This window comes from Spinacia oleracea, chromosome 1 (assembly GCF_020520425.1).
Source record: "Spinacia oleracea cultivar Varoflay chromosome 1, BTI_SOV_V1, whole genome shotgun sequence".
Classification (NCBI taxonomy): Eukaryota; Viridiplantae; Streptophyta; class Magnoliopsida; order Caryophyllales; family Amaranthaceae; genus Spinacia; species Spinacia oleracea.
Window position 1 is genome coordinate 76,457,525 of NC_079487.1, and position 14,208 is coordinate 76,471,732.

General features: G+C 40.4%; 1 long non-coding RNA gene across 1 annotated transcript; it reads right to left on the reverse strand.

Moving 5' to 3' along the window:
- Positions 1 to 8,799: 8,799 nt before the first annotated feature.
- On the reverse strand, positions 8,800 to 13,281 carry LOC110777952 (uncharacterized). Its single transcript, XR_008925705.1, has 5 exons — positions 13,000 to 13,281; positions 12,764 to 12,798; positions 12,562 to 12,634; positions 12,171 to 12,275; positions 8,800 to 9,049 (listed from the first exon to the last, which is right to left on the reverse strand). It is a non-coding gene; the product is annotated as an uncharacterized lncRNA (long non-coding RNA).
- Between the last annotated feature and the right edge of the window lie 927 nt (positions 13,282 to 14,208).

The window sequence follows — 14,208 nt, forward strand, 5'->3', positions numbered from 1 at the left end:
TCACTTACTTGCACTTGCTAGTCAGTCACCAGCGAACTACATTGTAGGGGATCTTCTTCCGGCCGATTTTACATATCAACAGAAGAAGAAGTTCCTACATGATGTTCGGTTCTACTTTTGGGATGACCCTTATTTGTTCCGGGAAACTGCTGAAGGGTTGTACAAGCGATGTGTTCCAGAATGGGAAGTCCAGGGTATTATCAGTAGGTGTCATTCTTCACCTTATAGTGGTCACCATGGACCTTCAAAGACCAATGCTAAGTTGTCGCAGTGCGGTTTCTACTGGTCTACTATGTTCAAGGATGCACAGGCTTTTATTATGGCTTGTGATGCATGCCAGAGGGCCGACACTATCTCGAGGAGGTATGAGATGCCACAGAACGGGATCCTTGAGGTCGAGATTTTTAATGTGTGGGGAATTGACTACATGGGACCATTCCCATCTTCCAAGGGTAATCTGTATATGCTTGTTGCTGTAAACTATGTGTCCAAGTGGGTGGAAGCCGTTGCCTCACCTACTAACAATGCTAAAACAATCATTTCTCTATTCAAGAAAATCATCTTCCCTAGATTTGGAGTTCCGCGAGCTTTGATCAGTGATGGAGGGTCAAACTTCCATGAGAAGCATCTGGATGCGCTCCTGCGTAAGTATGGGGTCTATCATCGCACAAGACTAGCCTACCACCCTCAGACGAGTGGGCAAGTTGAGGTCTCCAACCGGGAGATCAAATCTATACTTGAGAAGGTGGTGGAAAAGTCTAGGAAGGATTGGAGCGACAAGCTAGATGACACTCTATGGGCATATAGAACTGCCTTCAAGACACCTATTGGTACCTCCCCGTATCGGTTGGTGTATGGCAAGGCGTGCCATTTGCCGGTAGAAATGGAGTATAAAGCTTATTGGGCAATCAAACATCTCAACATGGATGCTAAGTTAGCTGGTGAGAAGCGACTACTTCAGTTGAGTGGAGTTAGATGAGTTCCGGTTACAAGCTTATGATAGTGCCCGAGTCTACAAAGAAAAGACTAAGCGGTGGCATGATAGTCGCATTTTGCACAGAGAGTTCGCGGTGGGGGACAAAGTTCTATTATTCAATTCCAGACTTAAGTTGTTTCCTGAAATACTCAATTCTAGATAGTCTGGGCCGTTCACTGTGGCTATGGTAAGCAAGTTTGGGTCAATTGAAGTAGAAAACACCAATGTTGAGCGCTTCAAAGTGAATGGGCAACGTCTAAAGTTGTACCATGAAGGGGCTACTTTAGAAGTGGTTGAGGTCAACACCTCAATCCTTCCGCCCCATAAACTGCATATTTGAGGTAATGAGGTCGAGCGGGACCTAGAAATAAACCAGCGCTTTGCGGGAGGCAACCCGTATTTTATCGCTTTAGTAGTATAATGTTTCAATTTTTGCTTTCTTTTGTGTGTTTTGTTAGTGTATTTCTCTTCTTAAGTGTGTTTTAGTGTAGTTTTTGGTTTTGGAGAGGTGAGAAGAGGGTATTTTACTGTTTGGACGTTTAGTAGTGTGCAGGTCGAAGGCTCCAAGTTCGAAAAAGTGAAATTATAGCTACAACGGAGTATCCTGCAAATCGCCCGATGGAGACCAGGCGAGGAGCGCCCGATCGGGTGCGTGTCGACCCAAGCAAAATAGCTGAAATTCGCCCGATCGGGCGAATATTGCCCGATCGGGCCGGTTGTCGAGTAAAATGCCGGATCGGGCGAACGGGCGCGTGCTGAAAGAAGAAAGAGAGCCAAGTTTTGCCCGAACGGGCGATTGTTGCCCGATCCACTCGATTGGCGAGTAGAATGCCCGATCGGGCGAAGCTGTTTGTGATGATGTCACTTTGAGGCCAGCGGTTGAAATTTAGGCTGAAGGGGACAGTTTGGCAGAAAATTGCAGGCGCCCAATCTGGATCGGGCGGGGTGCGCCCGATCGGGCGCGCGTTGACAGAACCAAAGGTTTTTTTTTCGCCCGATTGGGCAGCTTAGATTATGCGATTAATAGCCACGGTTTTCCTTCTTTCTTTCATATCTCATCTTCTTCTCCAACCTAAATTCTCTCTCTTCCTCCATTAAACCCCAACTTCACAAAACTTCAAACCCTCATGTCTCCTTCATCACTCCACGAAATTCAACAAACCATACATCAAAATCTTCCTCTCATCATCCTCTACAACCTCCACCTAATTAATTCCAGATTCTTCCACTCTCCACAAAATCCCCAAATTTCACCCAAAACCCCAAAAACTACAAAAAACTCAGATTTTCACAAATGGCTAGCCGACCTAAGAGAAATTGCACCATATCAGGAAGAAATCAACGAGAGGCTTCCACAAGCCGGACTCGTGAGCCGACACCACCACCGCCGCTGCCCCAGTTCGAATCGGATCCGGATTTTCCGGAAATTATCTTCACTACGGAGTGGCAACGGGATCGGTTCGTCCACCTCAAAAAGAGGGAGGTAATTCCTACCCGTTTTATTTGTCAAAAATCGTTACATGATATGGGTATTGAACAGGAGGTCAAACGAGTCTTTTATGGTGTTGGTATGAAGAATATGTATAGCATGTTGCGTCTTACTTTTAGGCGATTAACTTTGGAGTTCTTGAGTTCTTTGCATTTGAATAAGAATGGGTATAGGGATGTTTCTACGGTTCATTTTCGTTTGATGAACCGTGATGTGCATTTTAGTATCCGTGACTTTGGTAGGATTTTTGGTTTGTCAACTGACCCCAGTAGGAAGCCTAGGAATGCCCATAACAATTGTGAAATGAGGGGAAAGCTGAACGGAAATAGTGAGCCTGGTAGTATGCAGCACTTGCATGCTTCCCGGATTCAACACCCTGTCCCCATAGTGTTCTACAGATTCTTGGGGTTCACCATATTTGGGAGGGAGGAGAACCAAAATCTTAAGAGCACCGAGTTGGAGATTTTGGGTGGTTATGTGTTGGAGGGGAGGATAGGTACGTGATGAACTTGGCCCACCATATGGCTTCCCACCTTTACTTGGTAGCCACTAGCTCACACACCACCCGCATCACCATTGGTGGGTTGATCACCCATATTGCTATGGCTACGATGAACTTTGTAGAGGCCAACCAGATACCAGTATTGGGTAACAATTTGCTGGATTTGGCCTATTTAATTTGCTGGGCTTTTCCGCTTGCAGGGCGAGCATGGGCTATTTCGCTCGGGTGCCATGTATTGGATGTTCGATGGGAGTAGGCTTTTCACCTTTCCTGATTCTCAGTGCCACACCCGTTTTAGACCCGGTCAGGCCCACTACTTGTTTGTTGGGGTTGAGAAAGAGCAGGAACCCGAGCCCCAGCCCGACCCACAGTCAGAGCCCCACCAGTTTGAGCCCGAGCCCCGCACCTACTTTAGGAGAGGGCGTCGTGAGAGTGAGGGGAGGCCACAGGGTGGCCCGACACCAGAGGAGGAGCAGCGCTCCATTCAGGAGCGGTTGGACAGGCTTGAGATCAGATTTGATCGCTTTGAGAATGATCACCAGAGAGCCATGTTCCCCATTTATGATCAGTACGCCAGGCAGGGCTATGTTTCTCAGGATGCCAATCACCCTTCCTGGTTTACCTATCCCGCGGAGGGATATGGAGCTCCCGGTGCCATGGGCACTTTCACACCTACCCACCACTACGGTGGGTATGGAGAGGGCCCTAGCGGGCATGGTGGTGATGATGTGAAGGAAATAATGCCCTTGGTCCAAGTATGCATTTAATGGTAAGTCTAATAAATTCGGTTCAGTATTAATTATACAAGTTAATAATTCGGTGAGATCAAGTGAACTGTATGCCTAGCTAGAGGCCGCTTCAGTTCAAGTGGATTGATAATATTAATCCACAGCTTACTCTTGACTGAACCCGTAGGGTCACACAAATAGTACGTAAACGGATCAAGTATTTAATGGCATTAAATACTCTATCTATGAATATTCGGAATCGACGGATCTTGGTTTCAGTGGGAGCTGAGATCGTCAAAGGCAAATAAATGAATATTCCGGAAACGATGATATTGCCGGAAACGGAAATATGGATCGTATCGGAAATATAAATATTATACAAAGTCGTAGATGTTGCCGGAAACGGAAACATGGTACGTATCGGAAAATATTATCGGAAATGGAAATATTGCCGGAATCGGAAATATTGCCGGAAACGGAAATATTGTCAGAATCGGAAATATTATCGGAATCGGAAAATAATTCCGAAAACGGAAATATTAAATATTTGTTCGAGACGGAAATTAATTCCGGAATCGGAAATGTTAAATATTGTTCGTATCGGAAATGAATCCCAGAATCGGGAAATTAATCGGAAGCGCGTCGTACGAATTAACATCGGACGAGTTTGCTAGACGAAGCCCCAGCACGAAGCCAGGCCCGCGTCCAGCAAAGCAATAAGTGCGCCAAGCCCACCGCAAGGCAGGCCCAGCGCGCGCCAAAAGGGCAGGCAACCTCGTGGGCTTCGTGGCCGAGTGGGTTGCGTCGCTGCTCGAGCTTCGCGCGCGCGCGCATGGCGCCCCTCGTGGGCTGCTGTGTGTGCGTGTGTATTTGTGTTCACATACAAAACCTAAAGCGTATAGGATTCGTTTGATGATTAAATTCCTAATCCTAAAAGATAAATTAATTAAATAAGAGTTCTGCTAGGATTCTAATTTAATTAATTCATATCCTAGTAGGATTCGATTGCTTATTCCATGGCCTATAAATATGAGATCAAGGATCATAATTTAGAACGAGTTTTGAAGTATTTAAAGGTAAGAATTTGAGCAAAAATTCAGCCACACACTTTGCCCATAATAGCCGAAAATTTGTAGTACCTTAAGGGCTATTCTAGTTGGTCAATCTTAAGGCGGATCCGGACGTGCTGTGGACATTCTACGGAGGGACGACACTTGGAGTCCTAAAGACTTGTTCTTGTTCGGTTCGGGCGCAGCAAGGGAGGGCACGCTACAAAGAGTATGCATCCTAATTATGCTAATTGTTATGTGGCAATTAATTTGGAATCCTGGCGTTTATGGTTTTTCTGCATGATTTATATTCGTTTATATGTATCATAACCTAACATGATGGTCAAGGCCATCAATGATGCTGAGGATGATCGAGATGGTTCGGTACCCCTTGAGCCAATGAGGACATTGTCTGATTTAGCTTCGGGGGTGTTTCACTTACCTGTACATATTAGGTATATTTTCTTTTGGTTTTTGTATTTTCTTATTTTGGCGTGTTTATTTTGGTGTGTTATTGCTTTTTAGATTAGTTTATCGCTTTGAAAAAAAATGCAAAAGTACGTTCCGATGAATGCAAAATCATGCTTCCCTGTGCCCCTTTGATTGAAAATTGTTTTGATTCTTGGTGTTTGATGACGAGCAATGTGGATGTGTTAGCCATGATTTGATACTCGATTACTTTGATGCCATGACATGAGTCAACTCTGACTAACTATTTGTGGACTTGGTGCTTGGCTAGTTGACTTGGTTAGGAATGTGTGATAGTTTCCTGGTGTGTCGTTGAATTTGAGTATTGGTTTGCAACTATTAGTAGTGTTTTATGACTCATATACATGCACATTGAGGAGGACGAAGGCATTTTTCTATTTAGGTAGCCTTCAGATGAAATTAGATACATTTGTTCCCTCTTTTTTCTACCCATATTGTTGCTTGTGCCCTTTATTCGGTGACTAACCATATTACAAGCCCGTGAAAGCCCCATTGGTTACTAGTCCCAAGTTTAGCTTGGGGGAGCTAATAGTAGTGAGGCGAGGGAGTTGTAGTGTGGTGCATTTCGAGCATAGTGAGTGGTGAAAAAGGGAGTTCTTCTTATCATGTTTGTTGTTGAAAAAGAAAAAAAAATTAGTTGAAAATTTGAAAGAGATGAGAAGAATAAAAAAAATGTGAAGGTTTCTAAAAGAAAGAAAAAAAAAAGAGATTGAAAAAAAAAGGAAAAAAAAATTGTTACTCTCAAAATTTTCAAAGTATTGTTTCACTCAAGTTTTGTAAGCTCATATCCTTAAGAGTGATTGGTTGTAATTGTGAAAAAAGGCAAGAAATTATGGTGTGGTTTATTCGTTGTTTTATTATGTATTGAGTGGGAGAGTTGTGGTCAATATTTTGGTTGATCATGGTTTTATTTAGGATTTATGCTCCCCAAAGCCAAGGCTTTAAGCTCACATTTTACCCAAATTTACCGCACCCTTACCTAAGCCTATCATTACAAGCTTTGAAGACCTTCCGACCTTTGTGCATAGAGTCGTACTAATATGAAAGTAGTTTTTTATCAATGGAAGTTATGACATGACACATTTCGAGTCGACTACTAGGTTGAGTGTATGTTTTTCTAGACACACGAGTGTTGTGAGTTTGGGAGGGCATTGTTCACTTATATGTTGGGAGGAGAGCGAATGGGTACATCTTTTACCCGCCACATAAATGAGTGACGAGTGTGTGAGCACTAGTCTTGAATTCCATTGTGCACTTGTGGTTCGCTTTGCGTGACGATTGTTAGGGAGGATTTGTGGTTGGGTGGATTTGATTGGTTGACATTGATGCATGCTCGTTGAATTTTGCCTTGAATTATGTCTTTCGTTTTGAATTGTGTTAGGGGTGAAGTTGATCTTGTATTCATCGATGATTTCCTTGCTTAGGGACAAGCAAGGATCTAGCTTGGGGGAATTTAATATGTGTGTTTTATATGGAGTTTTACCCCCGTCCCTTAGTACTTTTATGCATCAAATGAGCTCTTAGGAGCCGTTTTTAGTACTAATGTGCCTTGAGTTTCAGGATTGCTTAGTGAGAAATTTGTCTTTTTAGACCCGTTTCATGGTGATTTAGGCCACTACACGAGCACGAGGAAGTTCGGGACAACTAGCGTCGACTTTCGGGAGCCTTAGATGCTTACGGTTGAGCCCCGGGAGTTAGACTCAGTGATATGGGTGAAGGATGATGACTTTTGCAAATCGCCCTTTGAGCTGAGGGCAAAGTGAGAAGATCGGGCGAAATAAAAGAACCTTGAAGTCGTCAATGCGCGCCCGATCGGGCGGGCTTCGCCCGGTCCGGATCTGGCAGTCATTATGGGTACTTGTAGACACCTAATTTGTGTCTCCCCTTTGGGATGATGACGATACCATTATCCTTGCTAGGTAATTGGAGTAACTCCAGGCGGAAATCCCAATTGCTAAGAACATCTCCAAAATTCAAGGTCCAAAATCCAATCCCCGAGGCCGTTCCCCTCCCGGAACTCGGTACAAAATACAACTTTCAAAATCCAATTTCAAAATCCAAGTTCAATCTCAATTAGTAGACCATCCCATTGGTTTTACTAGGCCTTTTCCACTCAAAATCATATAAGGCAAGTGTAGACACCTACTTTTGTCCCCATTCCCGAAAGGGAAGGTTCGATGATGAGAACATAAATCTCCGCTTGGCAACGCATCTCCTATAAAATAACGAATCTCGATCACCCTTTTCATTTCATCCAAACCTGCTATTTATAGAAACCTGCTAAAAATAGTAACTGTCATAACGGGTAGTTGTTAAAAGTGGCAAGACATAAAAGATAGAAATCTGTCAGAATTAGGTGTTGCACTCTAACATAAAGCCCTAAAAGAGATAGAATTGGCAAAGGAATTCTATTCCTGTTATAATTCGAAAATAAGAGTTACGTATTAATTAAATTCCTAACGAACCCAGAGTTCATAACGGGCCCAGACGCATTCCGTCATAAGTTGATACGCACTAAGAAACTCGGATAAGTCTCAAAAGCTCCGTGATTAAGAGTCCAAATCTGACAAGAGGCTCGGCTCAGACCCTATTTTCAACGCCTGGGTCTGGGCGCCGAAATCTTCGGCGCCCAGCCCTGGGCGCTGAAAATACCTGGGACGTGTTGTCTCCGAATTCTCTTTGGGTTCAGATTCTAAAGATCTATCTTTCCACGAACTCTTCCCCTATAAATACAGCCTCATAATCGACGAAAAAAGGACACACAATTCATAATATGAGTATTGACTCCAACCCTAAGCCTAAGCCTCACGCTGCGAAATTGATCCCGCGTTCTGTCGCAATCGACCCAAAAGTCGAATAGAACGTATCCTGTCCCTTGTAGCTGATCAATTAAGCCTAAATACTGGAACACTGCTCAGAAACCCGAGATTCGTTAAATAAAAGGAGAAATAGCAAAGCCAAGTGGTTAGTTTTCTGAGAACCATGACGCACCGCTCAAGGGTGCGTCGTAATGTGTCACTACAAGAAAAAAGGGCTTTCGTGGTGATTATTTTGGCCTTTCGTAGCGAATATATTCCCCATCAATTAGCTATTCGAGGCGGTAGCCACAGTTGCCGTAGCCTTTAGTAGCGAATATTGCATTCAATGGGGTAGGCCAAAACAATCGATACGAAATACTATGTATTATAGTATCGATTATTGTAGCGATTATAATCGCTATAATTCCCTAATTTCATATACCAAATACATTACTTTTAGCAGCAAAATAGTCGATGTTGTTGGTAGTTATAGTAGCGAGTGCAATAGACACTATTAGATACCTATCGTATCGATTATAATCACTACTATAGGTTAGTTATTGTTGCAAATTTAAGTGATACTATTAATTTAGTAATTGATACATTTGTTAAATCAACAAATCCAAATTGACAGTCTATAGCGGCGATTATAATCGCTACAAAATAGATCATACAACAATTTAATTTTTTAATGGCTTGTCAAAAGTTGCCACTATCAAGCATATTGATAATTATATTTATACATGAATATAAATTTAGAATCATAAATAATTATAAGATAAAAATAATATTATAAATAAATAACTCATATAGAGTAAGTCATTACATAGGTGATATATAATTGTTTAATAGTCTTAAGAACTTAACAAAACATTATCTAAAAATCAGCAGATGACAAGATTAATAGCTAATTAACTACTACTATGTAACAACGAACCAACTAAAATAGTATAAGTCGATAACGTCATGTGCTTCCCCAAATAAGTCCGGCTTCACCGTTTGCCAAACAAAGAGTTATCTGCAAGTCAAAAGAATGTACGATAATTAATATCAATAGTATGGAAATATTCGATAGCATACACCTTATCGTGCTAAGATCAATTTCAACAAGTAAAAGGAGAGACAAGAGAAGGCATGGATCACGTCCTTAGCTAACTGCAGACACTCATCATTGTCAAATGATTATCAAGAACAAACCAATCAACAATTATTTATCTGTAGTTTCTAGAAACTTTTCTTCCTATAGAATTTTTTTAGAACATATAGACTATAGTTGTACAAATTATCAAGGGAGTGAGAAATTTTGTGCCGAAGATCAAATCAAACAATCTTGTCATTTTAGCAACGTTCCCTTCTTTATCTTTTCGTGGTATAAAATGGAAATGACAAACAACAACAGAAAAAATTAAAATGAAATAGGAACTTACAAGAAAGGAGAACGTTTTAACAGAAGCAGTAAAGGTTAACTAAATGAGAAATGATTGTCATTATATGTCCTGGGGTATAGTTTGCAATTGCCACACTTACTTTCTTTTATAACCTGGTTAACTATACACGAATGTGGGTCTGCCCTGATTCTTTGTCATAGTAGAATTGCCAAACTGACAAGGCTAACCTTATCTCTACTTCACCACGGTAAGCCCAATGACAAGAACTTATTGATGGGAAACTTTATTGGTATCAATAACACGAAAACATCCTATGAATCAGGTCTACCTATGGTTAGCTTAAGTAACAGAATGAGGCCTTCATGGTTGTAAAGCTTGCAACGCTTACAACTAATACACAGCAAGCCTTACAGTAGTAAGGTCTATCCTTAGGTCATCAGTAGAAGTCATGGCCAATGTGGTTGTTTCAACGTGAAGTATAATGATACAGTTTAGTATAATAGTGCCTTACAAACTCACAGTAGTAAGGTCTAACCTTAGGTTATCAGTAGAAGTCATGTCCTGTGTGATTGTTCAGCATGAAGTTTAGTAAAACAATTAAGAGTATAATAGTGCATCAGAAAGATCTCTGCATCTTGTGGCTGTGGATGAAGCTGGGATTAGGAGAGTAGCAGATTTACCGGCTGAGTAAATCAGTAAAGCAAGCTTATAGTCTGCTCTTAAGACAGAGTAAGTATTATTTTTTCCTGATCATTTGTTCCCAAGTACTCCCATGGGCTTTGTCCACATGTTACTCACACTAGAGTAAATTTTCTGTTTCTTTTGAACAACCTGAACACATACTGCTAACATTTTGGCTGCTTTAGCTCGAGGTGGGATTTGGGAAGAGTATGAAAAGGTTCTAACTGAAATGAAAAGTGGTCAGTGTAAGCCTAATGAGCTGAGCTACTCTTGTTTGCTACATGCTTATGCTAATGGAAAGCAGATTGAACGTATGTGCACTCTTGCAGAACATGTGTATACTGGTGAGATTACACTTCATCCCGTCCTACTCAAGACTTTAGTTCTTGTCAATAGCAAAACCGGCCTTTTAGCGAAACAGAATGAGCTTTTTGGGATTTGAGGAGGAAAGGCTACTCTATGGATATAACTACTTTGAATGCCATGGTATCAATATATGGCTGTCAACAGATGGTTAAAAAAGTTAATGAAATTTTGGATTTCATGAAGGAGAGTGAATTTACTCCTAGCTTGACAACATATAACTCTCTCATGTACATGTATAGTCGATCTGGATCATTTCTTAGAGCAGCAGAAGTTCTGAAAGAAATTGCTGGTTATGGACTGCAGCATGAGGAGAAGGAAGAGGTTGATAGGTTCAACGCCTCAATCTCGAGGCTGATATCAACTCGTAACTCTGGAAACAACCTATTTGCTTACTTTCTTTGCATTATGTACGGGAATCAAAGCCTTATAAGAGCAAAGGAGACAAGAATGGCTGTCAAATCTTGGGAATTATGATTTGAATTAGTAGGAAGTTTTTGTCAGGGGTTAGCAAAATCATACCAGAAATTATAACAAAAAAAATCACGAAGAGAACGTTGAACAGTGTTTGTGGCTCTCAACACGAAACCAAACTTGAGTGCTGACAATACATGAACCAGATAGCTCAATGCTTGAGGCTGGGCTTACGAGTCAGATCTATAGCATTAAACTAAACTTGAATGCCAAAAAAATTATTTTGAATAAGGTTTCGTGAATCGTGACTCTCCACATGAAACTAAACTCAACTGTTGAACAAGACATGAACGAGATACCTCAATACCTGTATATGAATCGGATACCTCAAACTTTCAATTTGATCAACATGCAAAAAGTTGCGTCACTCTCAAGATGAAACTTAACTCGATTGCGGAACAATACATAATCGGAAAGCTCTAGTTCTAGCATCAAACTATACTTGTATGAACCAAACAACTCTCGATCTCTAGCATCAAATTAAACTCGACTGTAAAACAATTTTCAGTTAGGTCAAAATCCTACACTTCATTCAAAATCAACTCCTATAATGTATATTTCAATAAAAAACCAAGCAGAAAAGTCTAAAACTAATAGGGTTTATGTATTCAATTGAAAACATTGACAGAACAAACAATACCTTGCGAAGCTAATGCTCTATGCTTCAATCTGTGTTTTAATTGTGAATTGAGAGACAATCACACCTAAGAAGTGGGGAAGTGAGTTACCTATATCTTCTCCATTATTCTGAGTATTCATATTAGGAGTCTCTATGTTGTGTTCCTCGAATTCAAGGGCCGACAGAGGGCCATAATACAAATCACTCACCACTACTGGTTGCAGATTCACAGTCTCTGAAATCCAGGTACTTAATTAAAGTGCACGTGTGTAAGCCTTCTGATTTATAGGAAATCCAGGATCTAAAAATCCTGACCCCTAAACCCTAAAGGAAAACACTAGGAGGGCATATTGTACTTATTTAACCTATAGTCTTCTAATAAGACCTCCACTTGTGGAATCAAAATTAGATTTTTAAAACTCAAACCACAAACATATACTGATACTAAAAATATAGTTGAGGCCGGAGCAGGTACATATCGAATAACAAGGTCACCGTGAACATATTCAATATGCAGCACATCCTGTACCGCACCTGCTATACATTAGTAGTAGGAGCTTGACTGGTTGCCAAAATAAGACCTAACTCTACAGCAAGGATTGAATATGCAATACCTGTATTGTATGAGAAAGTGATGCTTCAGTGAGTAATTTGGAAATTGCATCAGAAGAAATCAGATCCTGGATTTCATGCCTTCTGCTCCTAGAATAAATCAGATCCTGAAAACATTGACAAAACAAACAATACATAAGAAGTAGGAAACAAATACAATAAAATTCCAGATGTTTTCCACAGATTGTAAAATAAAATCACAAAATAAACCTGATATCTTAGCAAACAAAGCATATTAAAAACATTTTCATCAAATTGTACCACAACATTTTCATCAAAAACATAAAATATCACATCAATAGCACATAAAAATGACAAAAAAAATTCAAAGAATACAAAAAAATACAAAAAAAAAAAAAAAAACCAGATCTGAAGGAGGAGAGAAGAACGAACCATCGCCATCTGTGTCGAATAAGATGCATTGATGCTTCCTTAACTCGGCGATCTGCTCTTCGCTGGGTTGTTCCTTTGAAAAATTAGGACAAAATATCAACCAAAATTCGAACAGAAATAGGGAAATACAACCAAAATTGGAAAAGAATTAGGAAAATACAACCGGAATTCGAAAAGAATTAGAAAAAAAAAGGAAAATTACCTGGAGCTGTAGACGAATTAGTTTTCTCTTAATACCTGAATTTGGGGAATTAAATCAATGAGAAAAAGAACAGCCACAACCGAGTTAATATGCAATTATCATTCAAGTACCGAAAAGAATTAGGAAATTCTACCAAATTTTGAAAAGAATTGGGAACATTCAACCAAATTTCGAAAATAATTAGGAAAAGTTAACCAAATTTTGAAAGGAATTAAAATAAAACAGAGGAAATTTACCTTGAACTTGTGATGAAACAGTTCTTGAAATGGGGTTTCCTGAAATCAGATGAGAAACCGATCAATATTTGCGCGAATTATTCACACCCTCTCCCAAGAATCCCACGCTTCACTTGAGGTTGGAGTTTTTTGTGTCACCTATAGAGGATGAAGAGAAAACTAATATTGACCTAATTTTCATAATGCGGAAGATTGATGATGGAGGGAATTGAAAAAAATTTGCGAATTTTTTTGAGTTTTGAGCGAAAAGTTTAGACATAAATCTTGAGCGCAATTTCTGAAAAAATAGGCGGTATACGTGAACAATATCTAATTAGTTTTTCGTGTTAGATTAATTTAAGGTTAATATAGCGATTATAAAAGTGCTATAATTGTCTACATGATTTAACACACATTATTGATTTATAACAGCGATTATATATTTGGTACTAAATATTCGCCACGAAAAGGTAAATTTCTTGTAGTGTGTCCCTTCGCATGATTTAATCGCTTTCATCACCCTTTTATAAAATTGTTAAACTATTAATTTGATTGATCTATCACGCCTAATAAAGATAATACCTTGGACAATTGAACTATCATGCTAGGTACCTTAAATCAATCTAAACAAGATAATCACGATCGATTTAGTATTATGTGTTGCATACTGCTAAAATCTCAGAATAGTTTAATAGTTAACGCATGTCCCTTCAATTATTTATGCTGAGCTAGTAAGGATAACCTGCCTCTGGAGTTATCGATGAGCACTCCTCTCGGTAGTTACAGTCCCCCGAACTCTCAATCTCTGCCCTGCGGGTGTACGTTGAGCGATCCCCACACCAGGGATCACAAGGGAACCTACGGCCGTCGTGGTCGAACATAATTGCACTCCCTTTATGTCACGATAACCGGGTCTTGTCAGTTTTTCTCATTGTCGTTAAAAACTGAATGGCGACTCCTATATTACTATTCGATTGGGTGTAAACTCACAGGAAATCTAACTACACTTGATCTGACGACGTCACGCCTACGAGGGACGAGGTCATGCATTAGCCTTGTGCTTTTTCTACCCCCTCACAGCAAGTCAAATTCGGGCGCCGACCCACAAAATCGAGCATGCCGGGCCCCGTCCCGTAAAACCGGAATTCAAAAACCCGAGAAAGGCTTGTTTTTAGACGCTAAACCATGCCTTGACCTCCAAGCAAATACAAAACGCTAAACCTAGTACAA